At 39.9% G+C, this 27,914-nt stretch overlaps 1 pseudogene; it reads left to right on the plus strand.

Moving 5' to 3' along the window:
• LOC131366734 (dynein heavy chain-like) overlaps positions 1–26,741 on the plus strand; it is a 59,256-nt pseudogene extending 32,515 nt beyond the window's left edge.
• The last annotated feature ends 1,173 nt before the right edge of the window (positions 26,742–27,914 follow it).

Raw genomic sequence — 27,914 nt, forward strand, 5'->3', positions numbered from 1 at the left:
TTGTCATGGGAAATTGTCAGAGATGCATGAAGCGCAAATTATGTGACTTTCATTTGAGAATTGAGGTAGGAAATATATCAGAAAGGACCCTGTGTCTTGTAAATTGACAATAATGCTGAGGGATACAATTTCATGATTGCACTTCTCAGAAACCATGGAGAGTTTCTTGTCTCTGCCATCATCCATATCTATTTTTCTTTGCCTTCTGTGTGTACTGATTTTTTCCCCATATCTTCACTATTCCCTAGATGAAAATATCAAATAATCATAGAAATGTTAACATGTCGGCTAGAAGAAGACAAAAGCATATGTTTGTCCAAAGCATTTTTATGCCTAATCTGTTTTCCATTATAGTAAAAGCTCACAATCCGGAACTATCCACAGACAGATAAAGTGGAAGTCCTGGGCTTAATGAATCCACTGTGGGCTTGTGCTGTCTGAAACCTATGGTGTGAACTGATCTGAGCTCTTTAGAAAAAGTGCTCCAAAGAGAGGAGTAATAGATTTGTTCAGGGAAATCCACAGCAGCTTGTATATATAGTCAGATAGTTGGATGGATGGATGGATGAATGGATGGATGGATGGGTTGACTTTGATTCATAGGCTGTAAATACTACTGCTAGTTCCCACCCCAAAAATAACCTTGAAACAGGGTTGACTTTAGCTCCTAGGCTTTAGCTGCTCCCTTTCTTCATTTGTACCCCAGATGTGCCCCAGAAATAATTTTGACACTGGCTTCTAGACTGTAGCTACTCCACCTCCTCAATCCTACCCTAGAGATACCACAGTAACAGGATTGACTTTGACTCCTAGGTTTGTAGCTACTGCATCTCTTAGCTTGTACCCCACATTTGAACCCAAAAAATAGTTTTGACTTTGTATCCTATGCTGCAGATACTACTTCTCTTAGCTCCTAGATCTTAGATCTAGAGATGCCCCAGAAACTGGGTTAATGTTTGCTCCTAGGCTATAAGTACTAATCCTCTTAGTTTCTACCCCATAGGTAACTCAGAAACAGGGCTGATGAAGGTTCTTAGGCTCTAACTGCTACTTCCCTTAGTTCCCACCCCAAAGATTGTCCAGAAACAGGGCTATCCTTGGCTCCTAAGCTGTAGCTACTACCCCTGTTAGATCCTATTCCAAAGATTCCTCAGAATCAAGGCTGACTTTAATTCCTAGCTTGTAGATCCTGTTGCTTTTAGTTCATTTTTCAGAGATGGTCTAGAAAACAGGGCTGGCTTAGGTCTCTAGTTCCTGCTCATTTAAGTTTTTTCCAGAGATAGCACAAAACACAAGCCACATTTTGAGGCCTGGATTGTAGGGCCTATTCCTTTTAGTTCTTCTTCTACAGATGACCAAGAATCAAGGCAATTTTAATTTTTTTCTTTCAGAAATAGCTCAAAAACAGGTTTATTATCAATGATGTAAATGCAACACCTTTCAATTCCTCTTCTAGACATGGCTCATATCACGGTTATGCCGAAATCTTCACATGAGACAACGATACACCAATGTTGGCATGTATGCAGCTTAAATGTCTGCAGAACACTGGAAGTGACCTTGACCCTGAAGCAGTTCAATACTCAGGTGAGGGCTCCCTCTGGTGGTTTGGAGGGGGAATCATAAGTCAGGCTGTTACAACTACATTACCCATTAGGCTCTCTATGTATATGACCCTGTACATTACTGAGCACTCACACTTGTTCTATATATCCCCTAATCAGCACAATTATTTAGGTTCTAGCTTCTCCGTACACAATTGTCATGCTTCTGTTGATGTTGTGTGTGTGTTGCTTTGCCTTCCATATCCTTGCACATAGTCTGCATGTTTTGTTGTTTTGGTTTATACTGTGTCTGTCTCTGTCTTTTGTTTTTTCTTTTGCACCTCATAAAATAAGTCTGCACTTGTATCTGCCACCTCTACAAATCCATGACAGCTCAGAAACAGATTATTTTGATTCCTACTCAGTAGTCTCTTCTCACATTTAGTTATAATTCCAAGGATTACACAGAAACATGGCTGATTTTGTTTCCCTAAACTGTACTTGCTATTCCCTTTTATATTTTCCCAGAGACAGTCTAGGAACAGGGCTGATTTTGATGACTATGCTGTTGTTCCTGATCTGAGCAACCATATAAACCACCAAATATGAAGAGCAATAAACTAGCTTTAGAGCAAGCCTCATAAATTCATTGCCACTTCAAAATGGAAAGTCTAGACACGCAAAAAATAGTTCAGGGATGGCTAGAATTTGTCAGAATTTGTTCAGGGGTGCCTGGGTTTGTTCAGAATTTCTTCAGAGGTGGCTAGGACTGGTCAGGATTCCTTTAGGCATGGCTAAGACTGGTCAAAATTCCTTCAAGGGTAGTAGGGATTAGATAGAATTCCTTTGGGGTGGTTGGGATGGGATTGGTCATAGTTCTTTCAGGGATGGCTAGAATTGGTCAGAATTTTTTTAGGGGTGGCTGGGATTGGTCAGAATTCCTTCAAAGGTGGTAATCATTGCTCATAATCCCCTTTAGGGGTGGCTGGGATTGGTCAGAATTCCTTATGGGGTGGCTAGGATTGGTCAGAATTCCTTTACGGATGTCTCAAATTGGTCAGAAATTCTTCAGGGATGGCTGGAATTGGCCAGAATTCTTTCAGGAGTAAACAGGATCTGGTCAAACTTCTTTCAGGGGTGGTAGGAATTGGTCAAAAATCCTTCGAGAGAAGCTTGGATTCATGTCAAATCAAGAGGCTTTAATTGTCATTTCAACCATATATAGCTGATGCAGTACACAGTGAAATGGAAAAACATTCCTCCAGGACCCAGGTACTACGTACATGGTCAGAATTCCTTTGCTTAAAAAGACTTGTGGTCTCATGGATAATGATAAGTGACTTACGTAAAATATAGTTTATCACCTGCACAAATAATGTAGGATCTGCACACCTAACCAAGCCATGCCAGGCCATTCATCTATCCATGTTCTGTCACTGAAAGAGGCTGTTCTATTTATGCATGTTAGAAGTCATTCGTTATAATCTATAAGTGTCAGAGTAGCGTGAGAACAGGGGTCTCTAAGGGCCGAGGAGCAGAAGGAAGCAGCTGTTTTGGTTTCGGCTCTCAGAGAGGTTACTGTCACGGACAAGAGCTGTGCACTCTGAAACATTTAAGCTAAAAAAAGCTGAAATCTAATTTTTCGCATTTTTTTTTGCATTTAGTTGTGCTCATTTCAGAAATATGCTTTACTTTTTCTGCACAGTTTTTTGTTTCATTAAACTATTCAATAAGAAGTTAAAGTTTAACGTACCATAGAATATAAATATTTAATATTCTTTGTTAATAGTTAATGGATTTTTTTCTTACTGTATCTGTTCTTACACATTTTTTTAAAAATTGCTACATGTTTTGTCTTCACCTGGTACTTCTGGGAATTCTGTTCAAATCCCATATACTCTCAAAGGAATTCTGACCATGTACATAATACCTGGGTCCTGGAGGAACGTTTTTATATTTCACTGTGTACTGCATCAGCTATATATGGTTGAAATGACAATTGATTTGACTTGAATCCAAGCTGCTCTCTAGGAATTTCTGACCAATCCCTACCACCCCTGAAAGAAGTCTGACCAAACTCAGCCATCCCTGAAGGAATTATAACTGATCCCTACTACCCTTGAAGGTATTCTGACCAATCCAAGGCACTCCAGAAAGAAAGTTGGAATGATCTTGCCTGCTCTAGAGGAAATATAAGCTATTATTATTATTATTATTATTATTATTATTATTATTATTATGAGACCTTTTCAGTTCATGCCTGTGCCATAGTTCTGCTTTAGCTCGAAGCTTACAGCAGGCCACAGAATAATTAATTTTGTGTTGCTGCATGGATGACTGCATAATTCCCACAAGCCAAACAGAAGCTATTACACAGTCTTATTTTTCTTTTAGAGTCACAAATTTCTCTCTGACAGTAATAAAATGAGTATATACTTATTTCTCTGTTGGGCTTCCAAGCAAAGTCCTTGACCTTCAGCTGTTCAGGACTATAATTAGCCTACATTCTGCCTCACTCATGAGTCACTCTGGTTAAAACCTTAAAACCTTTGCAAAGTACAATTTGAAGTCACAACAGCAACAAAGATTAACAGGAGAAATCTGTGAAAATTGGAGGAATTAGAGAATGAAGTACTTCAACAAAGGATTGGTCCAGGTCTGGAAACATATATGAGAATTGTTTAAAAAAAATTCTGGGAACCTATTTCCCAGTAGTAGTTCATCTTAAGTGTGAAACAGGAAGTCTTCAACAGAGGTGATCAATGTGAAGACTGTAATTCTGCCACAGATTGACACTCAAATCCAAACAAATCCCCTCCAAAGCCCCGGACCTCATTCACACTCACGACCTGGGCGAATACACCTAAATGCTACTACAAAACATGATGAAAAGAAAGATCTCCTGTTCCTGCATGGTGACATGCTGGAAGTCCACAATGTAGTGTTCTTTCTACCATTTAAACCAGCCTGGAATTATTTAGACACAAGTTTGCTGTCACTGACAGTTAACTGAATGGTGGCTAATCACGTTTGAAATAGAACATAAATCGCAGTCTAGGAGAGTAAATGACATCTGATACAAACATTCCATGGAACTCTCGGAGGTCAGGAAGAATTCCTGGTCACTTGAGCACTGGGATGACCTGATATACATTACACATTACACAAAGCCTGTCTAGAACAATCAGAGTTTGTGCTAGGTGTAGCATGGTCACTTGGTAACCCTGTTCATGTTACTGGTGAATTTAAGTTCCTGCTTAGATCTCTGGATGTGATGTTTTTCTATGTAGAGACGTTCTGCTGCTGTGGATGATTCCACAATGATACCTTGAACATGCTCCAAATCCTTTCAACCTAATCAATACTGTTTATCTTTATTCTTCTTCATCAGTATGCTGTAATCCCACCACTATTCTGGTGTCACCCATAAGATGATGGAGTTCGTGTGTGTTTCTGAGTTTGGTTTCTCACAGGGTTTCTTTCTAACAATGTCTCAGGATTTTTTTTCCTCACGTTTGGACAGTCATAACAGTCACAAAGAGAAAATGCATCATCTAGTATTTCAACTTTCGGTGACTGGATGAAAATTAGCATTTAATACGGGAAAATTAGTGTGAGAAACTTTCTGATGTGATATAGGTCTTCTATGTTTGCTTGTTTGGCACACACTTTTATCCAAAGCATTTTAACCAGTATGACCAATATTCAGATGGCAAGATTTCTCCAGAGCTTCCCCTCAGAGCAGATATTTTTCTTCAAGCTACTGGAATATGAGAACTTCACTGACTTCACATTTCAATGCAGAACACAATACATGTCAGGAAGTAGAGAACCTTTCAGAGAAAAAAAAAACTTCTACTGGTCCTTTCATGTTTATAGCATATGCAAACTAGCCAAGTCGGTTGTCTTTTAAGTCGGAGTTGTTCTTTCGTTTTGTTTCCTTGCAGCACCTCTGAAGTGCAGAAAAGCGTTGTTGAAACACGCATGGCTTAATTGATGTTAAGAGGAGCTGAGATGGTTCCGTGCCTGGAGTCTGGCACTGATGCATTAGTTATGAGAATGAAAACTTAGCAGAAACAAGGTAGCAAGGCACTTCAGATAGATGGCCTTTTGTGTGTGTGTGCCAGTTCCAGCTACTGTACCCTTACATTAAATCCAGCCACAGTGCTTAACTTCTATCCTAGTTCTGATTAAAAATGTAATATCTATGTTAATGTAAGGTGATAATACAGGCATCTCAAAGGCAATAAAATAAATGTGTTCTTCACATAGCTATTTAAACTCATTCAATTTCAGAAATGTCAGTGCTGGAGATTTTTCGGCCGCTTCCTTCCTTCACCATAATATCGATGCGCAACGGCTCAGACGCTGCCCTCACAATCAGCGGGCCTCGTAGAGGTGTCAGACTCTTTCATAGCTGGAAATGAATAGCCCTCCACTTTAATTGAAAATGGACTGATTGCCGAAGGTGAAGGAAAATGAATTTTCTTCATCTCCTTTTCCTTCCCTATTAGCACAAGACAGGCTAAATGAATAACTTGGGCTGCTTCGTCTAATCTGTAAAGTCAGTTTAAAGCTACAGCTCGGAGACGAGTCCGAGCTGGCTTTATTCCTTTGTGTAAGTAGAAGGGCGTTTTATCTGCTGAAAAGATCTGTTCTGTAAATACAGGATGTTGGGGACAGCTTTTTCTTTTCTGTGCCAGGATGTCGTTACTATAATGGTCAGAACTAAGAGTGAGGTCATGAATAATTGAAAGAGTTATTAAGATGTCAGTTATGAACAGAAGTGGACAGAGAGGGGAGCCTTGCTGGGCACCAGGAGTATCGTAGTTGTGTATGCAGATGACCGGCTTCTGCATTTCAGAGCTGTACTGAAATAGAAAGAATTACAAAGAAAAAGAGAATTTTCCTTTTCTATTTCTTTATTCAGGTGTTTAGCCAAGTAACTGCTTTGATGTACATGGAAAATCCAAACACATTCAACACCTTCATACCAGTAAAGTCCTGTGTCTTCAGATTGGTGGAGACAGATACAGTTATTTGAAAGCTTTTATATTAAACTGAGGGCACAGCTTTTCTAAACATTAGTATGCAAACCCCATATTTATGATCTGTCAGTTAGACAGGATGCAGTAAATTTCTAGATCGCTACACTGCGTTTAATACAGTACTGCAGAAGTGGTCCTAAAGTCCTAAAATCAAAATAAGTCGCACTTCTGGTTCCATCATCCTGAAGTCAATGATTTTGTGACTCAGGTTTTTAGGTCTCTGTTTGTGGTTAACACAAGTCCACCATATTTCCCCTTTTATTCTACAACTAAAATCTTCTAAGCTTTTACGTGTCTTGACATCGTCACGCAGAACAGAAAACTCACCTACTACAGCAGCCTGGTTGTGTTTATACTAATAACACACTCTTACACACTTACAAACTTCAACTGTTCATTCATTCAGCTTCATCTACTAAAAGGTAATACATGAAGATAATTACATAAAGAGTAATGAGTTGCTGGTGATGCTGAAGTCATGTGACTGTGTGTGTTTGTTTACTTCTGCTGAAGAAACCTTATCTTTATGAACAAAACATCTAATAATGAAACTTTTGGTTTCAGTGTATTTCCTAGAATAATCCAAAAACCAATAGAAATATCCTACTGGCTTTTGGTTGATGGAATCAGAACGATGATCACTTCCAGGTTGGTATACAGAATTACATTGTCCATTCAGATCTCTGCTATAATTACTCAGACTTTCTGACCACAAAAATTGACCACAGTCTGATGTAGAGAATGGAAAAGATGAAAAGTTATTTTCCAGTGTCGTTACTGATTTGACCATCTCAGCATGCGGTTTAGTAGCCGGTAGCTAGGCAGGTCGAGCTGTACCTTTCAGACACATGACACCTGAACAGAAGCAGTTTATAGTTAGAAAAGAAGTCTGTGTCTCAGATTGGACCTACATCAAGATCCAGTGCTCTGGCTCACTAGAGTATTAACACCTGAAACTTGTTTCCTAAGGCAAATAACTCACTTCAAACATTTTTGAAGATACAGTAGTCAGTTTCTAGTCTGACTCCATTGTTTCTCCTGGTTCTCTTTAATATATTTTAATAAATATTTTGCAAACACACTGTATCTAGCCTTTAGCTGATGTGTCTTATTAAATAAAGCTCAAAATACAGGTGTAATACAAAAATATTTAATATATTGGTCTTTTTAATAATAAAATGCAACTCTGTATAACAATCTGTGATTATTACTGATGTCCACAGGCAAAGGATAACATCCATAACATCCTGACATATTCTACAATTCGTAATTAATTATATCAACAATATTTCTGTGAAAGTTTGGGGGAAAAAATATTTCAAAAAACACCAGGATTTGCAAGATGCAAGAATGAATACCCTTTCTGTGTCCTCTTCCCCTCGGCAGGTTAATGAGGTTCAGAGGAAAACATTTATGTTGGGGTTTGCTCGTTAACGCCGACAGAGCCTCTGATATATCATGACTCAAAGTGAGCTTGACAACACAGGGACACCGAGGATGAGGATAAATTACTTGGCTGGTGTTGATTTAGACCGAGGCCAAGCAATTACATGGCTGCCACAATGCGTGTATTTTGTATTGTAGTGTATTGTGTAATAAATATGATATTTAGATTATGAGGCAACTATTTGCATTGATGTGTTTAATTAATGTGTTTGTTAAGTAATAAATAACACACAACACACCAAACACTGACTGGGGTTAAGCTTCAACTTAAACTTGCTTCAAATCATTCAAAACACGCAATGAGTCGAGATTAGATTCTGTCCGTCTTGGATTTTATCAGACTTTGGATAAAAGCATATTTTTATTCAAATGAAAATGAATAAATGTAAATGTAATAAATGAAAAAAAAATGACCGGGATCAGCACAATCTGCAGACTCGTATAAATTCAAATGAGACGTTTCAGAATGAGAACACATTTAGACTTTTAAAGACTCTCTCAATCTCAATATAAAATCTCGATGAATGTCATATTGTCGTGCTTTAAGAATTAATAAACATCTATAAGTTTAAAAATAAAGCGTTTTATGGCACAATCGTGTTTTACCTCATTTTCTTTCTCGAGTGTCTCAGATGAACGTTTGGTGCGTTGAAGGCAGGGCGTGAAGGTCAGGCATCTCACTGAAGTGCGTTATGTACCTGTGCATTTTGCTCCTATAAAGAGTCTTAACTGGGTGGTAATATGTGTGTAGTGTGTATGTGTGTGTGATTGAAACGCATGCTCCTCAGGCGTACCTTGCTCCAGCATCTTTCTGGATCAATAAATAATCCACTCTCCTGACCTTGAGTGAGACAAGCGTGGAAAATTATATGATTGCTCCTTGTGGAGAAAGGTCTCGTCTCTGGCCGATCTCCACTCACAGGACTCGGCAGATCAAAGAAGAAGAAGAAGACGAAGCAGATACGGTACGCTAGGTAGCATTAGCTTTGATCAGGACCGAAATCCGAGCCCATGCTCTCAAATCCTTTCAGCAGGCGCATTTTTCAAAAAATAATCGCCCCCCTCAGTGGTACAACTCGGACCAAGCATGATACTAATAATGATTAACAATAGAATATAAAATCTTACCAACTTATATTCTATTCTATTCAGAGTACAAATTTGAATTAAAACTCCACAGGATGCCATGATATAGTGGAGTTTTAGCTATCAGCTAGATGTTTATTGTTTATTTTATGTCCTGATGATTTAGTCCTTTAGCAAGTTGACATTCAACAAGTTGATCTATCATAGTATAGATCATAGTTTTATCTATTTACACAGTAAATACTTATATTTATCTTTGTGGAACAGCCACAACACAAGTTCTCTCTAATGTTAGCAGCTATAAACAGTCATTTCCTTAACAGCCAGGGTTTTTTCTTTCTCTTGAAATTGAGAAATTGATCTTGGCATAAACTGCTCTGTTCTCTGAAAATTTACCCCTGTTATGTACTTAAGTAAAGCAGTGACACTGGAGACTCCTAAAAGAAAATTTCACCGTATAACCGATGGACCAGAGCAGCAGGAAAGCAGACAGTGTCGCACAGAGTTCGGACTCATGCTGACAGGACTGGGACCTGAAGCTATGACTGGATACAGCTCAGTGTAAGCATCAAGGCATGGAAAAATATTCATGGATTGTATTTCCCTGGAGTCTACATTCTGGAGGTCCTGATTCTGAGCTGGTAAAGGAACATCAAGCAACAGCTATTTTTCTTTGGTTTATACAGTATGTCATGTAGATATCAAATATAAAACATACAGTTATGTGTTTTTAGAGCTCTGAGTATTCACACCTTTACAGAGGTGACCTGCCTCAAAGACTAGCACCCTGTAACCCTGACCTCATGTATGAGGTTACCCTCAGCACTAGGGTCCGTCAGGGTTGTGTTCTGAGACTTTTACTACAAGTCATACTGTGCATGTTTGTGACAAATAAAATTTGAATTTTAAAGTAAAAAAACAGACTAAGTGTGTTAGTAAGGTGATGAGCCACCGGAAGCCACCAGATTCACTGCACCTCAGCATCTACAGTCTTTTCATTTTAGTCCACTGACCCATTCACAATAATAGGTGACGACAAGGTACATTACAATAAATCTCAGAGTCTTCCTACAGAGATCTGATTTTCTTGCTCCGGCTGAAAGCTACAGAGTGTCTGTAGGATACACTGCGGTGTTGTTGATCTCCCAGACCTCACTGCTTGATCTGCAGCAGATATTAACAGCCACTCTGTTGGCGGGTAAAAAGTAACAGGAGGCTTCTCTCAGGGGCAAGAAGGTTGACAGCTACACTAACGAGTGTCACTTATTAACCGCTCATGACTGTTATGTAGAAGAAACCCATGTGTCTGGATCCTTGAGACCTGAAAATCTTCAGGCAGCTCATTTATTTTTATTTTTTAATTACAATTTGACTCATAAATTTGGCATTAGATATGACAAAAAAAACACAGAAATTACAGAAATTGCTTAATATGTTGCTCTGTTTGACTTTGAGGCAAATTCTTATTCATTTTTTGACCTCATGGACTGTAAAAAAATCGAAAAATAAACGTTAACCCTTCGAGGCTGCGCTCATAGAACATCCTCCACCATACATCAGTTTTTAATTTTCCAAATTAACATGAATTATCATTTTGTTTTTGCGTTTTTTTTGTCATATATTTTATTATTGAGAATTGCATAGCAGCAAACGCTATTAGAATCTAATTATGTTCGATTGCGCTTCTCTCAGGAGGTTAAAGACTCAGACGTGGGAGTCTCTTTCGACGAAATTCCCCCCAAAAAAACGCATGAAGCGTTACGTTTCCTGTGCGCTCGCCCTACGCTGAGCCGATCCTGACCTTTTCGGCTGTAATTAAAATAGGAGAGACTCGCAAGATCATTCTCATTACGCCCTCCACAAACCCTTCACTTAAGACCCATCAGTGAGTCACTGGAGTGCGAAAGTGTCGTCTCTAATCAGAGCTCCTGCACCTCCTGAGCTCTTCACAGCGTCGCCTGATGAAAAATAAACGCTCCTACTGTACGATTGCTCTGGGGGCACGAGCATGTTGTTTTCATTAGCGGCTCGAGATCGACATTAGGCACACGCTGTAAACGTTAATGCGCTATGATATTCAGGAACGGCTTGTGTTAGTGGTCGTTACTCTGAAAACTGAAAACTGAATAGAAGACGTGATGTTTGCTCTGAAGAGTGGAGATTTGAGATAAGCGAGGTTTTATGGGTCCGTAAGGAAAGTGTTTGTGAGAAAAACAGCTCTTAAAGTGTCTCTTAAGAGCATTGAGTGGAACGGTGTGGATGTGGAGGCAAGCTGTGAGCTCTGACATCATCACGTGTGTGTGACCACATCTGGAGAGAGTTTGTTCTGATCTTTAGTCTTTCTGTAATTAATCCTTTGTATCAGTACACTGGCTTTCCAGTCTGCCGGCAGAATGCAAATGGACTTATGGGACTTTTTCATTCAGTAGAAACAAACTGGCTGTGAGTCTGATCTAAAATGAGTCAGGACTCTTCTCTGATCTGAGCTGCTTTTTAGATCAACAAACACTTGGAGCGTCTCAGAGAGCAGAAATGGGTTTGATCTCAACATTTACTCTGAAGATACAAACATCTGTGTGGAAAAATAACTGTTTTGTATAAATATTATATATATTTCTTTCTTTTTTCTCTCTTCATTTTACCTTTCTTTCTTTCTTTCTTTCTTTCTTTCTTTCTTTCTTTTTTCTTGATTTCTTTTTCTTCCTTCCTTCTTTCTTTCTTTCTTTCTTTCTTTCTTTTTTTCTCTATTGATTTCTCTATTTCTTTTTTCTTCTCTCTTCATTTTTTTTCTTTTCTTTCTTTCTTTCTTTCTTTCTTTCTTTCTTTCTTTCTTTCTTTCTTTCTTTCTTTCTTTCTTCTCTATTCATTTTGTTTGTTTCTTTCTTTCTTTCTTTTTCTTTCTTTCTTTCTTTTCAGTTGTTTGAGTCGCTTTAAGTCATGTATCGATTTACAGACACGAGAGTTGGATCAAGTTCACTCCATCTCCCGAAGAACATCAAACATCACAACCTGTTTTTCATTCCTGATTTTCACATCAGATTTATTGTCTGCAGTGTGATTATTAAACACAGCTCAGGTTTCCTATTTACATTAATCCACACTGCAGCTCAGAGCATGTTCATCTACACTGCAGCTCAGAGCATGTTCATCTACACTGCAGCTCACAGCATGTTCATCTACACTGCAGCTCAGAGCATGTTCATCCACACTGCAGCTCACAGCATGTTCATCCACACTGCAGCTCACAGCATGTTCATCCACACTGCAGCTCACAGCATGTTCATCTACACTGCAGCTCACAGCATGTTCATCTACACTGCAGCTCAGAGCATGTTCATCTACACTGCAGCTCAGAGCATGTTCATCTACACTGCAGCTCAGAGCATGTTCATCCACACTGCAGCTCACAGCATGTTCATCTACACTGCAGCTCACAGCATGTTCATCTACACTGCAGCTCACAGCATGTTCATCTACACTGCAGCTCAGAGCATGTTCATCTACACTGCAGCTCAGAGCATGTTCATCTACACTGCAGCTCACAGCATGTTCATCTACACTGCAGCTCACAGCATGTTCATCTACACTGCAGCTCAGAGCATGTTCATCCACACTGCAGCTCACAGCATGTTCATCTACACTGCAGCTCACAGCATGTTCATCTACACTGCAGCTCACAGCATGTTCATCTACACTGCAGCTCACAGCATGTTCATCTACACTGCAGCTCACAGCATGTTCATCTACACTGCAGCTCACAGCATGTTCATCTACACTGCAGCTCACAGCATGTTCATCTACACTGCAGCTCAGAGCATGTTCATCTACACTGCAGCTCAGAGCATGTTCATCTACACTGCAGCTCACAGCATGTTCATCTACACTGCAGCTCAGAGCATGTTCATCCACACTGCAGCTCACAGCATGTTCATCCACACTGCAGCTCACAGCATGTTCATCTACACTGCAGCTCACAGCATGTTCATCTACACTGCAGCTCACAGCATGTTCATCCACACTGCAGCTCACAGCATGTTCATCTACACTGCAGCTCACAGCATGTTCATCTACACTGCAGCTCACAGCATGTTCATCTACACTGCAGCTCACAGCATGTTCATCTACACTGCAGCTCACAGCATGTTCATCTACACTGCAGCTCAGAGCATGTTCATCTACACTGCAGCTCACAGCATGTTCATCTACACTGCAGCTCACAGCATGTTCATCTACACTGCAGCTCACAACATGTTCATCTACACTGCAGCTCACAGCATGTTCATCTACACTGCAGCTCACAGCATGTTCATCCACACTGCAGCTCAGAGCATGTTCATCTACACTGCAGCTCACAGCATGTTCATCTACACTGCAGCTCAGAGCATGTTCATCTACACTGCAGCTCACAGCATGTTCATCTACACTGCAGCTCACAGCATGTTCATCTACACTGCAGCTCACAGCATGTTCATCCACACTGCAGCTCACAGCATGTTCATCTACACTGCAGCTCAGAGCATGTTCATCTACACTGCAGCTCAGAGCATGTTCATCTACACTGCAGCTCAGAGCATGTTCATCTACACTGCAGCTCACAGCATGTTCATCTACACTGCAGCTCACAGCATGTTCATCTACACTGCAGCTCAGAGCATGTTCATCTACACTGCAGCTCACAGCATGTTCATCTACACTGCAGCTCACAGCATGTTCATCTACACTGCAGCTCACAGCATGTTCATCTACACTGCAGCTCACAGCATGTTCATCTACACTGCAGCTCACAGCATGTTCATCCACACTGCAGCTCACAGCATGTTCATCCACACTGCAGCTCACAGCATGTTCATCTACACTGCAGCTCACAGCATGTTCATCTACACTGCAGCTCAGAGCATGTTCATCTACACTGCAGCTCACAGCATGTTCATCTACACTGCAGCTCACAGCATGTTCATCTACACTGCAGCTCACAGCATGTTCATCTACACTGCAGCTCACAGCATGTTCATCTACACTGCAGCTCAGAGCATGTTCATCTACACTGCAGCTCAGAGCATGTTCATCTACACTGCAGCTCACAGCATGTTCATCTACACTGCAGCTCACAGCATGTTCATCTACACTGCAGCTCACAGCATGTTCATCTACACTGCAGCTCACAGCATGTTCATCTACACTGCAGCTCAGAGCATGTTCATCTACACTTTGTTTCTTTCTTTCTTTCTTTCTTTCTTTCTTTCTTTCTTTCTTTCTTTCTTTCTTTCTTTCTTTCTTTCTTTCTTTCTCTCTTTCTTTCTTTCTTTCTTTCTTTCTTTCTTTCTTTCTTTCTCTCTCTCTTTCTTTCTTTCTTTCTTTGTTTCTCTTTCTCTCTCTCTTTCTTTCTTTCTTTCTTTGTTTCTCTTTCTTTCTCTCTTTGTTTCTCTTTCTTTCTCTCTTTGTTTCTTTCTTTGTTTCTCTTTCTTTCTTTTTTCTCTCTTCATTTTATCTTTCTTTCTTTCTTTCTTTCTTTCTTTCTTTCTTTCTTTCTTTTTTCTATCTTCATTTTATCTTTCTTTCTTTCTTTCTTTCTTTCTTTCTTTCTTTCTTTCTTTCTTTCTTTCTTTCTTTCTTTATTTATTTAATTATTTTTTAATACTTTCTTCCTTCTTTACTTAATCTTCTTCACACTTCCTGTCTAAACCCACACAGTGTATTAACTCCACGCTCCTTCACTGCACTTCACACAAACACAACACAAGCTCTTATTATTTTAGGAATCAATGCTGCAGTATTGTGCTGGAAAATAACATTTTTTTTTTTAAAAAATATGGCATGAAAAAAAACCAGTAGTGTTTTTACTGAAAGCTTGAATTCCTGTTTTCAGTCATTTCACGCTGTGTTACTGCTTCAGTATTCAGAGGCTGGACTGCAGATGCTATTTCAGTGAGATTAAGAAAATAGATATATAGAAGTGGAATGTTTGTTGTTTAAGTTGTGTGAGGATTAAAAAAAATAAATACAAAATATAAGTAAAATAAAAACATATATAAATAATTAATAATAATAATTAATAATAATTGGTGGTGGCTCAAGTGGTTAAGGCTCTGGGTTGTTCATCGGAGGATCTGGGTTCCAGCACCACAAGCTTCACTGTTGGGTAACTGATCAAGGGCCTTAACCCTCTCTGCTCCAGGGGGACTGCATCATAGCTGCCCCTGCACTCTGACCCCAACTTCCTCAATAGAATCTTTAGGAATGCAGATTAATAGTTTGAGGTTTTCCACTGCACTGAGTTTTATGTCATATTGTAGTCTAAAAACAAAAAAAATAATCAGGTGAAGCAGCTTTTTGTTATTAAGAGTAAATTAGCGTTGGAAATGGGAAATCAGTTCATGTGACGGAGCTGCTGCTGAACTCTGACAGAGCTGCTGTGGAGTTCAACTACATCAGCTTGAATTCCGCTGGTGTTCATTTTAACTTCTGTTGACTTCACCATGTCAAAAAAAGCAAACGTTTCCTGTAATCTGTTCATGTGGCTAAACCCCTATGAATGACCTGTTGCCATAGAAACCACAGCACACTAATATAAAGCTGGGATGTGGAACTAGCTGCTGTATCACTGACCAATCAGATTAAAAAACACTTCATTAATACAAATTGAGGAAAGTACTGAAACAGTTGGAAAGTAGCTGCCTTGACGGGATAGTCGGAGGTCCGGCCTCACCCCACGGGTCATTACACTTATAATCCATTCAACAACTCTGATTTTCATCAAGTGGCCAAGCAGAAGAAACAGCAGTTAATTAACCAGCATCTGGCCTGCTTACTGCTTCCCGCTGTTCCACGAAGACACGTTTATAAATCAAAATGGCCGCCTTCCTTCTCCTGCGTCAGGTCAGGTCATTAGTTGATGTACGGATGATACATGAGTGACTTTGTGGCTCGTCTTTGCTGAAGGTAAACTTACGTGTGACACAGAAACCAGCTTTTAGGGTCCTGATAGGAGCAGAATTCACGTTTAATATTTACATACAGCTTTAATAAATGACAGAGAGGAGTCAATTAACAAAAAATACAGAGCAAAGTGAGCGTTTCATGCTTAAAAATGTAAAAAAAAAAAAAAAAAAAAGCCGAAGCTTTCAGCGCAGCACTCAGCCATGCTAATTAAGCTTTATGATTCTGACTAGCTCAAACCCATAAAGAGATTACGGCTCGGGATGAAGCGCTGCTTTTCAGGATGCGCTAATGCGGTAGATGATCGTGGTGTTAGAGGAACGCTGCAACAGGAAACTCATCAGAGATGTCTCACAAAGTTAGCGATGATTGTTTTCCTGTAACAGCATGACTCGATCGTGGTGTTCCGGTTTGTGGCTCATTTGCATTATTTGCACTTTAGGTACAGCACTGATTGTTTGTAAAGTACGGTGGCCAAGAAGTGCAAAACAAAAAAACAAAGCCGAAAACACCGAAGCCGAAGGAGAATTCAGACAAAGCAGAAAAGGTAGGTATAGTTTGCGAATGGAATTCTTATCTCTGATTGGACGAGACATCTGTCACTCAGGATATACAGGCAGTAGAAAATTGTATATCTAACTATATCAGAGGTGCTTTTTATGTATGAAAGATTGTATACTACTACTATTACTAATAATAATAATAATAAAGAGAAGAAGATTTTTCTCCACAGCAACTTATCAGAAATTACAACCTCTATCTAAACACAAGTCTCTGTGAACGTCACTGTAACCATAGAAACCATAAGGAGATGTTTTATAAAGAAAAATTAAATCTACTTCTTCTGACCAATCAGAACGCAGCAAAAGAAAAAAAAAACCATTCTTGATAACATCCTCACTCCTCGGTACTCTTGTAGTGTTTTGTATGTCTTCTTATTTTTCACCTACATAACACTCTATTAATATTCGAGGATAAATTAAGACTCGTAGCTCCGGCGAGACCTTTTCAGAGCTGAGGTCACCTCGTGGTGAGAAAATTACAGCGCGCGCTCCAAAGGCAATTAAACCGAAGCGTACCAAAAATGTCAGAATATGAAACGGGTGCGAAAGATTAATATGGACCTAATTGAGTTTAAAAAAATAAAGAATATTTTTAAAAGTTATGTTTAATAATCAGGCCTTGAGAAAGGAAATAGAACAAAATATATATAAACTAAATAAAGTCTGGATGCAGCCACGGGTCTGTTGGATGCAACACACACTCATAGACACACACACATGCTCAGGGTGAACAAACTGCAACGTAGCACTCATTGAGAGATAGTCGGAGTCTAATGGAGCTCTCGGAGGAGGAGACGAGCGCTCTATCTCTTCCCTACAGCCTCCACTCAGATGAGTCTCATTAGCGCATGACCGAGATATTATTCACTCTCCAGATTAGAAAACACGCTGTTCACACAATACCCTAGCACAAATATTCCTGTTTGCTGCCCTCAGCCATTAAAACAAAAGCCAGTGTTAACTAGATGAGAAGCTGCCACAGGCTCGTCTTGATAATTGAGCGTAAGTCGTGTTGTGTGTTCGCACCCTCGCCACACTTCGGGCGTGTTTTTGTATCTGGAGTTTCCCCTGGAGTTTAATTTGTTAAAATGGCAATTAAGGAATACAATAGATCTCATCAAGGACACGCAGTATCACGCTGAAACATGAAGTGCCGTGTTGCATATTCGCTCACTGTTCCCCAGCGGGCAGATGCCTATTTTAGGATCCGAACCGCAGCAGTCGGGTCGCCGGGGTACAATGAACACCAGCAGAATTAAAGCTGATGTAGTTGAACACCACAGCAGCTCTGTCAGAGTTCAGCAGCAGCTCCGTCACATGCCTTTCTAATGAACTGATTTCCCATTTCCAACACTAATTTACTGTTTAGATCGGAAAATAACGACAAATGACCAAGAAAAACAAAATGGAACAAATGAAAAAGAATAAAAATCAAGAAGGAAAGTGAAATTATGAGATAATAATAATAATAATAATAATAATAATAATAATAATAATAATAATAATAATAATAATAATAATAATAATTTAGTAAAAAAAAATCCTAAAATATATATATTTTCAAATATAAAAAAATATATATTATTTGTCTATTGTCTAAGCTCACTAGCTAAAAGTTTCCAGATTTTTGTTGCTTAATTACGAAAAGCTAAAAGACAGTAAAAAATAAAATTATTAGATATAATAATAATAATAATAATAATAATAATAATAATAATAATAATAATAATCAAAAAATCATATAAAAACATATATTTTTAAACATTTTTATAAAAATACATAACATAACATAATAATAAAAAATAAAATTATTTAGCTATTCTCTAAGCTCACTAGAAAGAAGTTTTTGTTGCTTGATGATGAAAAGCTGCTTCACCTGATCACTGAAGGTTTACACTACAATGTGAAACATCAAATGTTAATAAATAAATAAAATTGTAAGATATAATAATAATAATAATAATAATAATAATAATAATAATAATAATAATAATAATATAAACATATATATTTAAAATATTTTTTAAAAATAAAATTATTTGGCTATTCTCTAAGCTCACTAGCTAAAAATTTCCAGATTTTTGTAGCTTAATGATGAAAAGACTGGAGACTCCTTCCATAAACATGAACCTAAAAAAACAAGAAATGATGTCAATGAAATTGAATATGTTTCATCATTTAATACAATTTTTTAGTTAGATATAAAACAGTCAGTTCTGATAATAACATCATCACAGCGTTCTATAAAATTATTCCCTAAACACGGAAATACCCAGAGGAAGAGGGCTTTGTAAGGCTTAGAACAAAAGGAATTAGTGTGTGTGTGTGTGAGAGAGAGAGAGAGAGAGAGCGAGAGAGAGAGAGAGAATATTAATAATGATTAGGCCATTGTAAATGACATGGCCTGCACATGTCGTTCCTCTCAGATCTTATTAAACGGAGAGTATCTGCCATCATTAGCTGCATTTTTATCGAACCCTTTTTCTCGTCTCGTAATCACCCGTCGTCGTTTTGCGACCGGTATAAATGTCAGAGACGTCCCACAGGATGAGGATGTGTGAGAGATGATGATGTAGCACTAAATGCGGTGTAAGGATCTAAAGTGAAGGTGAAAAAGCAACAGCACTACAGAGGGCCTGATGTTAGCATAATGGAAAGTGTTAGCTCAGAAACAGAGAGGTTCTAGTGGTCCTCAGTCCCGGGTTCTCAGCCTCCAGTTAGTGTTTTAAGTGGTCTGGTACATCTAATGGTACTTGTCAGGTTCTCATGAAGCACCTCTTGAGCTGATGGTGGAAAAACACTCCAGAGCTTCCAGCAGAGTTTTTGGGGCTCGTCCTGTACGATTTGCGGTAGATAATAAAACCGCAGAGTTTTTCTGATCATTGTGTGGTTTCCATATAAGATGAAAGTCAGGAGGTTGATAAGCCAAAAGCATCTTGTGATGTTAGCAAGAAATCAAAGCATACGCTCCTTTAACGGTTCTTCGTTATTCTATTTTATTGAAATCTAATATAAAGAGATATGAAAATAATAAAGAATAAAAATGTGATGTTCATTAGAGCATCTGAATTACTGTCAAATAGCTGAACTTATAACAACAAATTAATTAGATTAATTAAATTAGAGTTTCCATCTGCCCATTAACTCCTGCCTCTGTGGACTTTGTGTTGTTTTCAGTGAAAGAGGTGTGGACTCTTTGTAAGTCAGTCCCATTAAAGGAGGTGTGGCCTCTTTGTATGTCAGTCCCATTAAAGGGGGTGTGGCCTTTTTGTATGTAAGTCCCAGTGAAAGAGGTGTGGCCACTTTGTATGTCAGTCCCAATAAAGGAGGTGTGGCCTCTTTGTATGTCAGTCCCAGTGAAAGAGGTGTGGCCACTTTGTATGTCAGCCCCAGTAAAGGAGGTGTGGCCTCTTCAAGATTCAAGATTCAAGATTCAAGAAGCAACGTTTCTCCAGGACCTGGTGCTACATAAACATACAACAACAAGTTCAATACAAAACAACAAACAACACCACAGAGCTAGGACAGAAGTTTGTCTTAGCCACGTAAAGTGCACAGTGTGCAGCTAGGTGCAAACAGAGCACAGACAAGACAGTGCAAAAAAGACAATAAATACAATAAAGACAACACAAAAGAACACAGGACACTTAGCGCTGAGAGGAAATAAAAGAACGTGTACTGGAATGTAAGTGAAATAAAATAGATAAAGTGAGATGATGTAGAAAAAAAGTATTGTGCAAAAATATTGTGCAAAAATACACAGCAGCGGTTGAGGTAGTGCAAATAGAAATAAACATAAATATAACTATAGCAGCGGATGACAGGTAGAGGTAGTGCAGTAAGTAATGAACAGTATAAATTATGTGTGTGTGTGTGTGTGTGTGTGCGTCCACACAGTCAAGAGAGAGTGTGTGTATCTGTGTGTGAGAGAGACAGAGAGTTAATATACAGTTCAGTCCTGAGTGAGTGTGTGTGTGTGTGAGAGAGTGTAGAACAGTTCAGTCCTGAGTGAGAGTGTGTGTGAGAGTGTAGAACAGTTCAGTCCCGGGTGTTGAGGAGCCTGATGGCTTGAGGGAAGAAACTATTACACAGTCTGTTTGTGAGGGCCCGAATGCTCCGGTACCTCTTTCCAGATGGCAGGAGGGTGAAGAGTGTGTGTGAGGGATGTGTGGGGTGTGTAAGAGTGTGTGTGAGGGGTGTGTGGGGTCATCCACAATGCTGTTAGCTTTGCGGATGCAGCGTGCGGTGTAAATGTCTGTGATAGAGGGGAGAGAGACTCCGATGATCTTCTCAGCTGTCCTCACTATCCGCTGAAGGGTCTTGCAATCTGAGACGGTGCAGTTCCCAAACCAGGCAGTGATGCAGCTGCTCAGGACGCTCTCGATGGTCCCTCTGTAGAACACAGTCAGGATGGGGGGAGGGAGATGGGCTTTCCTCAGCCTCCTCAGGAAGTAGAAGCGCTGCTGGGCTTTCTTGGCGATGGAGCTGGTGTTGAGTGACCAGGTGAAGTTCTCCACCAGATGGACACCAAGGAATTTGATGCTCTTGACGATCTCCACAGAGGAGCCATCGATGGACAGCGGAGAATGGTCACACTGTGCTCTCCTGAAGTCAACAACCATCTCTTTGGTCGACGTTCAGGGAGAGGTTGTTGGCTCTGCACCAGGCTGTTAGATGTTGCACCTCCTCTCTGTATGCTGACTCATCATTCTTGCTGATGAGACCCACCACGGTCGTGTCATCAGCGAACTTGATGATGTGGTTGGAGCTGTGCATTGCTGCACAGTCGTGAGTCAGCAGAGTGAACAGCAATGGACTGAGCACACAGCCCTGAGGAGCTCCAGTGCTCAGTGTGGTGGTGCTGGAGATACTGCTCCCGATCCGGACTGACTGAGGTCTCCCAGTCAGGAAATCCAGGATCCAGTTGCAGAGAGAGGTGTTCAGGCCCAGGAGACTCAGCTTCTTAATCAGCTGCTGAGGGATGATTTTGTTGAATGCTGAACTGAAATCTATGAACAGCATTCGAACGTAGGAGTCTTTGCAGTCCAGGTGTGTGAGGGCCAGATGCAGGGTTGTGGTGATGGCGTCTTCCGTGGAACGGTTAGGACGATACACAAACTGCAAGGGGTCCAGCAAGGGTGGTAGCTGTGACTTGATGTGCCTCATGACGAGCCTCTCGAAGCATTTCATCACGTTTGGTGTGAGTGCAACGGGACGGTAGTCATTGAGGCAGGAAACCGTGGACTTCTTTGGCACAGGGACGATGGTCGTTGTCTTGAGGCACGTAGGGATGATGGAGCTGCTCAGCGAGATGTTGAAGATGTCAGTGAAGACATCTGCTAGCTGCTCTGCACACTTCCTGAGAACTCTGCCAGGAATGTTGTCTGGTCCAGCAGACTTCCGTGGGTTAACTCTGCATAGAGTTCTCTTCACGTCAGCCGTGGTGAGACAGGGCACTGGGTCATTAGGAGGAGGGATGGTCTTCCTCGCTGTTGTGTTGTTCTGTGCCTCAAACCGAGCGTAGAAGTTGTTCAGCGCATCTGGAAGGGAGGCATCACTGTCACAGGAAGGTGACGTTGTCCTGTAGTTGGTGATCGCCTGAATGCCCTGCCACATGCGCCGGGAGTCTCTGCTGTTCTGGAAGTGGCCGTGGATTCTCTGGGCGTGTGCACACTTCACCTCTCTGATGGCTCGGGACAGTTTGGCCCTTGCTGTTTTTAAGGCCGCCCTGTCCCCTGATCTGAAGGCAGAGTCTCTCGATTACAGGAGAGCACGCACTTTCGCAGTCATCCACGGCTTCTGGTTGGAGTGTGTTGTGATGGTCTTGGAGACAGTCACGTCATCGATGCATTTCCCGATGTAGCTGGTCACTGATGCCGTGTATTCCTCCAAGTCAATAGAGTCGCCGTTGGTTGCAGCCTCCCTAGACATGTCCCAGTCAGTGCAGTCAAAACAGTCCTGAAGAGCAGAGATGGCTCCTGTTGGCCAGGCTTTAACCTGTTTCAGAACCGGTTTAGAGCGTCTGACGAGTGGTCTGTATGCTGGAATCAACATAACAGAGATGTGGTCTGAGTAGCCAAGGTGGGGGCGGGGCTCCGCACGATACGCGCCGGGAATGTTTGAATAAACAACATCCAGCGTGTTCGCCCCTCTCGTAGCAAAATCCACATACTGATGGAATTTAGGGAGCACTGTTCTGAGATTTGCATGATTGAAATCTCCGGCGATGATAAACAGTCCATCGGGGTGAGCATTCTGCAGCTCGCTAATAGCTCCGTACAGCTCACACAGAGCCTCCTTAGCATTAGCGCTGGGTGGAATGTACACTCCGATAATGAGAGTAGTGGTGAATTCCCGTGGTAAATAAAAAGGTCTGCATCTAACAGTTACAAACTCCACTATGGATGAGCAGTAGTTAGACACAAGCACAGAGTCTTTACACCATTCCGTGTTGATGTAAACACACACACCGCCACCGCGAGTCTTACCACACAGAGCTGCATTCCTGTCGGCACGAATATTATATTATATTAGTTAATATTATTATAATAACAATAATATTATAGTATAATAATATAATATAAAATAATATTATATTATTAACGAATATTATTTGTATATTATTCCCAGTAAAGAAGGTGTGGCCTCTTTGTATATCAGTCCCAGTAAAGGAGGTGTGGCCTCTTGTATATCAGTCCCAGTAAAGGAGGCGTGGCCTTTTTGTATGTTAGTCCCAGTGAAGTAGGTATGGCCGCGTTGTGAGTCACACTGAAGGTGGTATGGCCTCTGTGTTTCTCTGTCCCGTGAAATAGGTTTATTATCTTTTAACTAATCTTACCACCCTTGATCCAGTACCTACTGCATTCAATCCAATCCCTACCTACTGCATTTGATTCATTACCTACAACATTTGATTTAGTGCTTATGTCATTTTTCAGTACCTACCGCATCTGATTCAGTACATACCACATTTGCTTCAATACCTACTGCATTTGAACCAGTACCTACTGCATTTGATTCAGTACCAATCAGACAGAGGTGTGGCCTCTGTGTGAATCGCACTGAAGGAGGTGTGGCCTCTGTGTGAGTTGCACTAAAGGGGGTGTGGCCTATCTGTGAGTCACCCTGAAGGAGGCATGGCCTCTGTGTTCCACAGTCCCAGTGAAGAAGGTATAGAATCTTTTAACTTGAAGTTCTTTCATCCTTATATGTATTGTTTCTGTTTTATGCTTTATCTAATGTTTGGTATTTTATATAAAGCATTTTGAGAGTTTGGATTAAAAATATAAAACATAAATAAAGGGTTTTTTTTTCTTTATTTATTCTGTGAAAAAAAAAATAAATGAAAGGAAAAGATGTTGATATGACGGTCTAGTCCTGCCATATTCCAGACTATTCAGTAACAGCGTATAGCTTTTGGCCTCAGTTTGACATCTGAAGTAATTACAATAATAAAATGGCGCATATTAAATGCCCTCTGTACATTTTTCTTTTACACCAGAAAAATAATTCCCTTCACTCGAATGCCGGTGAAAAAAGAAAATCCATCTAATGTACAGAATAAAACACACAGTGCATGTCATGCTTTTAGAGGAAAATAATCAGTGTAATGAAGTGCTTTTGTTCCCCACTTAAACGTTAGCAATGTGTCTACGCTTACAATTAATATTCATTAAAGAGTGGCATTTTTTATCCTATTATAGTTACACTTATGTATAGCGGTGTCTCTTCTTTCTATACATTTTTCATGACATTAATCAGACACAGCTTTCTCTTAAAGCATAAACTCCTCTGACATTTAGATTACAAAGCTTTGACACTGGAGACTCCTTCCTTAAATATTGAATAAACAGAAAACAGATTTTTTTTTATAGTTTATATGGAACACAGTTTAATGTACTAGTCCCTGTGAATGAGCTGTTACTATGGAAATGCTAACATATTAATATTTATAAATCTGTGACCTTCCCTTCCGACCAATCAAATTGTACGAACAGCACATATTTATACCCAAATACTGCAGGTCTATGTGATTTTGCTCTGAATGGCTGACATTATAAATGCATTGCGAGAGGGGAAAAAAATCCAGCAGGCTAATTGTGATGTTCAGTGTGATAAATTGCGCATGGATTCAGCGGGTGTTTCGTGAAAGAGGAACCGATGCTTAAGCCATCAGAGTAATTTGATGTTTCCTGCAGTACATGCTCATGGTCTGGTACATGTTTATGTATGCGTGAACTTCAGATGACCCGTGAAAATCGTTTCAGACCTCCGCGAAGAAATTTCCCCTTCAGATGGTTCCATCAGTGTATAAACGCTTTAGATATGAGTGTAACATGTTTTTCTCAGTTTACAATAATAGCATGTTGACACTAATTAGATCTGTAATCCAGCATTCACATGCTGCATATTCCTGCAGGCATCCCGCTACCGTGCTTCATCTTGTTGTACAAATTATTTTAGAGCTCTTTATTATTACCACTGTGCTGCAGATAATATTGTGGCTTAGCGGGAGACGGACATGTCCGATTCATTTGGGAAGCTCTACCGTGCGCTACTGACCTGACAGTTCAATCAAGCCTACAACAACAGTGCTTAAATATCTCATTCATCTGCTTCTGGAGCCCAAAGGCTGAATCTCAGATGACACTTGTTTTATTAAGAAGCACTAAAGAGCTTGGCATGTCTTTGTAATACAGGTTGCTGTGCAGCGTTATTAAAGTTCATTATTTCTCTTCTTGTTTGTCATATTTTGGTCTCAGTTAGCCAAAATCAATTTTCTGAATTTGCATTTTTTTTTACTTGTTGCTTTAGCGATAAGGAAGACTTGCATGCACAAATACAAACTTGCAAAATGTTACAGTACCTCCTGCATATGCCTCTGTACCTACCATATTCGATTCAGTACCTACCACATTTAAATTAGATCCTACTGCATTCATTTCAGTACCTACCACATTTCATCCAGTATCTTATGCATTCAATTGAGTACCTGCTTCATTCAATCCAGGACCTACTTCATTTGATCCAGTACCTACCATATTTGATCCAGTACCTACTGCATTCAATTCAGTACCTACTGCATTCAATCGAGTACTTACTGCATTCAATCCAGTACCCAACGCATTTGATTTAGTACCTACTACATTTGATCCAGTACCTACCTCATTTTGATTCAGTACCTACTACATTTGATCCAGTACCTACTGCATTCAATTGAGTACCTATTGCATTTGAGCTAGTACCTACCACATTTGATTCAGGGCCTACCGCATTTGATCCAGTGCCTACTGCATTCAGTCCAGTACCTACCACATTTGATTCAGTATCTAATGCATTTAATTGAGTATCTACTTTATTCAATCCAGGACCTACTTCATTTGATCCAGTACCTAACGCATTTGATCCAGTACCTACCACATTTGATCTAGAAGCTACTGCATTCAATCCAGTACCTACCACATTTGATCCAGTACCTACTGCATTTGATCCAGTACCTGCCACATTTGATTCAGTAGCTACTGCATTCAATCCTGTAACGACCACATTTGATCCAGTACCTACTACATTTGATTCAATGCCTACCGCATTTGATCAAGTACCTACCACATTTGATCCAGTACCTACTGTATTCGGTCCAGTACCTGCCACATTTGATTCAGTACCTACCATATTCAATCCAGTACCTACTGCATTCGATTCAGTACATACCGCATTTGATTCAGTACATACTACATTTCATTCAGTACATACTATATTTCATTCAGTACATACCGCATTTGATCTGTTACCTACTGCATTTGATCCAGTACCTACCACATTTGATCCAGTACTTACCACATTTGATCCAGTAACTACTGCATTCGATCCAGTACTTAACACATTTGATCCAGTATCTACCACATTTGATCCAGTAACTACTGCATTCGATCCAGTACTTACCACATTTGATCCAGCACCTACCACATTTGATCCAGTTATTACTGCATTCGATCCAGTACTTACCACAGTTGATCCAGTACCTACCACATTTGATCCAGTTATTACTGCATTCGATCCAGTACCTACCGCATTTGATCCAGTACCTACCACATTTGATTCAGTACCTACCACCTTAAACCAGTACCTATAACATTTCAATCAGTTCCTATAGCATTCGATCTAGTACTGCATTTTATTCAGAACTGACTGCTTTTGCTTCAGTATCTACTGCTTCCACATTCAATCCAATACCTACCATATTTGAATCAGTACCTACTGCTTTTGAATCAAGTACCTACCATCTTTGAATCAGTTCCTATTGCTTTCTGCACATTATTCAGAACCTACTACATTTGCTTCTGTGCCTACTGCATTTGACTCAGAACCTACTGCACTTAATTCAGTATCCACTGCATTTGAAACAAATACCTACTGCATTCAATTAAGTGCTTACCACGTTTCATCAAGTTCCTACTGCATTTCATTTAGTACCTGCCGCATTTGATTCAGGACCTTCTGGATTCAATACAGTGCCTACTGCATTACAGTTCAGTAGTTACCACATTTGATCAAATATCTACCTTATGCAATTCACTACCTACTGCATTCGATCCAAGACCTACCACATTTGAATCAGTTCTTATTACATTTTATTTACTAGTTACTGCATTCAAACCAGCACCTACTGCAATCGCTTCAGTACCTACCGCATTTGAATCAGCTCCTTTTGCATTTTATTAAGTACCTACCTCATTCGATTCAGTACCTTCTGCATTTGATTCAGGACCTACTGTATTCAATATAGTGCCTTCTGCATTACAGTTCAGTAGTTACTGCATTTGATTAAATACCTACCTCATTTCATTCACTGCCTACTGCATTAGATCCAAGACCTACCGTATTTGAATCAGTTCTTATTACATTTTTTTCAGTACCTACTGCATACGATTCAGCACCTACTGTATTTGCTTTAGTACCTACCACATTTGAATTTGCCTTCGATTCAGTACCTACTGCATTCGAACATTAATCCCATTTAATCATACCACTATGTTACTCATTAGTTTCCTATGACAGTGCAACAGTGTTTTATTCCCTACTCGGTAATTGATAATTTATTACTTGTTCTTTGGGTGTATTAATTTGTGCATGCAGCCAATTTCCCAAAGTGACCTTCAGACTTCAATTACATTTAATTATGTGTGCAAAACTAATCCATTTGCATTGACACTCTCATATAAATTTCACACCTGTTCCTAGAAACCACCCACATTACATATTCCTCTACATATTCATGAAACCAAACACGC

Source organism: Hemibagrus wyckioides, linkage group LG16 (assembly GCF_019097595.1).
Source record: "Hemibagrus wyckioides isolate EC202008001 linkage group LG16, SWU_Hwy_1.0, whole genome shotgun sequence".
In the NCBI taxonomy this organism is placed as follows: domain Eukaryota; kingdom Metazoa; phylum Chordata; class Actinopteri; order Siluriformes; family Bagridae; genus Hemibagrus; species Hemibagrus wyckioides.